General features: G+C 53.6%; 1 long non-coding RNA gene across 1 annotated transcript in view; it reads right to left on the reverse strand.

The window, feature by feature from the left end:
* Nucleotides 1–3,814, reverse strand: part of LOC309626481 — a 188,975-nt gene that overhangs the window by 110,147 nt on the left and 75,014 nt on the right. The gene's annotated exons all lie outside the window — the stretch shown is intronic.

Genomic DNA, 3,814 nt, shown 5'->3' on the forward strand with positions numbered 1-3,814 from the left:
CAGAAGAGGAAAGGCCTGCAGGAAGTGGAGGACCGCGGACTGCGCAGAAGGAAAGGAAACTTGCTGGTTCAGTAGGACTTCAGTTGTGACGCTTCACCCAGAGCCAGGTCATGGCCGCATTTAACTGTCCTGATACTCTCGTAATGAGATCGGTAAGTCCCCTCATTTGGAGAAAAGTGTACGTGACATTTGTAGAAGAGGAATGATGTTTTTAAAATGGACTTTATTTTTTAGGACAGTTTTAGGTTCACAGCAAAATTGAGAGGAAAGTATAGAGATTTCCCATGTACCCCCTGCCCCTACTCACGCACAGCCTCCCCTGTTATCAATGTTGCTCACCAGATGGTACATTTTTACTTAGGGTGAACCTACACGGACACATCATTATCACTCAAAGTCCATAGTTTACTGTGGGTTCACTCTTGGTGTTGTATATTTAATGGGTTTGGACAAATGTATAAGGACATGTATCCATCATTGTAAGATCATACAGAGCAGTTTCACTGCCCTAAAAATCCTCTGTGCTGCTCCTATTCATCCCTCTTTCCCCCCAACCCCTGGCAACCATTCATCTTTTTTACTATAGTTGTACCTTTTCCAGAATGTCATAGAGTTGGAATCATACAGTCTGTAGCCTTTTCAGATTGGCTTCTTCCACTTAGGAATATGTACTTACCGTTCTTCCATGTCTTTATCGTGGCTGACAGCTCATTTCTTTTGGGCACTGAATAATATCCCATTGTCTGGAGGCACCACAGTTTATTTATCGTTTCACCTACTGATGGACATCTTGGCTGCTTCCACGTTTTGGTGATTATGAATAAAGCTGCTATAAACCTGTGTGTGCAAGTTTTGAACTGGGTTTTTAACCTGCCATGTGGCATCGTGTGGACGTCCGTGCCTGTGTTCCCATTCACATGAGTTACATTTTATTTAGAAAAAAACCCAAAATGTCGCCCTCTCCCCTGTCTTTGGCTTTGGATGGGCGGTGAGGTAAGGGCTTATTTCAGTCTTTTATTTGGCGTCTCTCTTCACTCTCTCAGACACAGGATTGTTCGCAGGAGCAAATGATGACACTTTGTGTCTAATTAGCAACTTCTGATTGCTCACGCCTGCCATGGCTTGTTCTGCCTCCTCTCACTGGACAGAAGGAGGTAGGTTCCAGCATGGTTTCAACGTTTAAATCTGGCTCACTGGCTTCTGATCGTGGAAACGGGGTTGCTTTTGGCTGAAGTTACAGCAGCATCGGGGAGCAGGGGTGAGAGTTAGATGCCTTTGGCCGGCAGAGGGAACTGAGAAGAGAGAGGTCATGGAGAAAACCCACCCCCACCATCCTTTCTGAGTCTGGAGCTAGCTAAGGAATTCGCTATAAATAAGCACCGCACCAGGCACTACTGTGCAAGAAGGGCTTTCTTTGCTCTCTCCTGCCAGACCACTCAGCTGTTCTGGGTGAGGTGGTCTGAGTCACAGTGTGCTCTGCCCCTCATCAGGACTCCATGCAGCACCCCCAGGTCAGGCTGTAGTCATCACAAGTCCCTTGGGGGCCATCTGCCCACTGTGTCAAGTAGAGGGTCCTAACTGGCTGGGTTCCTTGACCTTTGGCCTAGTTCTAACCCCTCTAATCGCTAAACTTCCCTTTACTCATTTAAAAGGATGACTGGATTATCTGGAAAATTCCTTCTAGCCTTAATAATGCCTAGGACCACGGGTCATAGAATCCCCCCCCACCCGCCCCAGTACTTGGAGCTGTCCTATCTGTAAAACCATCATCGTATTCGAGGAATTTTTACATTCTCTGCTGCCTTTTCTGAAGGACAGCGTTCTGATCGTCGGCTTGGGGGGAGTTGGTCAAAGCCCTGGATAGTTGGATACAGATGTGGTCGTTAGCAGAACTAGGGAAAGAGGTGGATGTCTAAAACAGTAAACACCGAACCAGTACGTTCTTGGAGTTCAGATGCAGTTGGGTTGTTTGTAAACGGCATTGCAGTGAATCAGTGTTAGCTTGCAGAAGGATGCTACGCTAATGTATGGCACTTGAGGATTGCAAGGGCCACACCAGTTCTAGCTGCCCTACCCCCCCTTTATTTTAAAGTGTAAATTTGTCCTAGCCCCCCACTCGTTCCCAGTTTGTTTGCACTTAGATATCAGAAGTGGGAGGGGGATTACGTGAAACTTCCATTTGCTGGCCCCCATTAGGTGTAGGAGGCGACGAGGGAGCTTAGTCTCTGCTCTGCAGCCAGAACGCCTAAGGCTCTAGGCATTACCGACACCCGGGCCGGGAAGGCACCAGGTCTGGGTGTGGAGTGTGAATACTTAGCTAGAAGCTCCGAGGAACGTCAACCGCCTGGCGCCCTCAGAGCTGGACCCTGGTCAGACACATCCTCCAGATGATGAGATTAAAGATGTGCCTTCACTGGTGTGGACCGCTCTCCCGCTGAGCTGAGACCCACAGTTGTTTTCAAGCTTGGACCGCCATCCCCTGCCTTGCCCTTCAGCGTGTGCAAAAAAATCGGTGGGCAAGTACAGGCACGCGGGTACACCAGGTACACTGGGTCCTCCGGGAGAGACAAGTGTGCAAGCTTGTAGGGCTGCAGCCGTCCCCACCCTGGCCCCAGCGACTTTCCGGCGCGGGCGCCAGCGCTCCCTCGCTGCTATTTTCCTCTTTGGATCAGACCACTCTTATTTCAGGAGTGGAGTGGGACTCTCCCTGGGGCGCTATAGGGTGTCATCTCTGGCATTTGCTCCCGGTACAGAAAAACAAGTCCAAATGCAGTGCACTCGGGTTTCTGAACAGCTGCCCAAGCGCCGAAACCAGACTGTCAGCAAAGCTGTGGGAGGGAGGAGAGCAGGGACTCAGGAGAGGGAGGTGGGGGTGGGAGTGGGGGGGTACCCAGGGTGGGGGCGGGGCGGGGGGAGGAGGAGGTCAAGGGCACCCTTTCGGTAGGCGACTCTCGTCCCTGGGCTGGGATGCGGGGAAAGTGGGGGATGCCCGGGCTAGTAGGGTGCCTAGAGTGGGCGTCGGGGCGCGGGGCGGGGGGGAAGGGGTCGAGGGTACCGCCGGGTGGGCAACACTGGGCGCTCCGCGACCCTGGGCGGGCTGGGAGGGGGATGCTTGGACTGGGGGTGTGCCTGGGGTGGAGGTCGGGCTGGGGGGTGGTTTGGGGCACCCGCCCGATGGGCGACGCTGGGCGCTCCCCGCCTCTGGGCGGGCTGGGGTGAGGGGAAGGGGGAGGCCGGGGGGGCGGGGCAGGCGGGAGCCGCTTGACGGCCGCCAGGGAGCGGGCGCCGTCCCAGCCGAGCCATGCGGTACGTGAGCGACGTGTGGCAGCCTCTGCGCAGACTGTTCCGTGGCGGTGTGGGTTTCAGCGAGCGCCGCCTCCTTCCAATCACGGCGCAGCCCAGCGTGAGGGATACACCTCTGCAGGGCAGGGCCGCGCTGCGCACCGAGGCATCGCATTCCAAAGTCACATACATGCCATGCCCTGTGCGGGCGGCAGCCCCCGCTCAAAGCAGCCCAGATCTTCACAGGGCGGCCACCGACCTGACTACACGACTGCCACATGTCGCCTGCTGATGCAAAGCTGTGGGGACCGGGGATGCAGAAGGGACACATACACCAAAAACTGGCGAGGAAGAGATGCAGTAGGGCTGCGCCGGTTAAATGGCACGAATTTTAGGGGTTTGCACAATCACGGTGGCGCCTCCCAATAGTTATTCCGGGGCTTGCAGTCAAGTCATGAATTTCACGTCGGAATAGGATCTATTTTATTTACTCTTCTACTCGGAGAGATAAAGGTATATCGAAAATATTGTA

Source organism: Balaenoptera borealis (genome assembly GCF_965194805.1).
Source record: "Balaenoptera borealis genome assembly, chromosome: 3".
Lineage (NCBI taxonomy): Eukaryota > Metazoa > Chordata > Mammalia > Artiodactyla > Balaenopteridae > Balaenoptera > Balaenoptera borealis.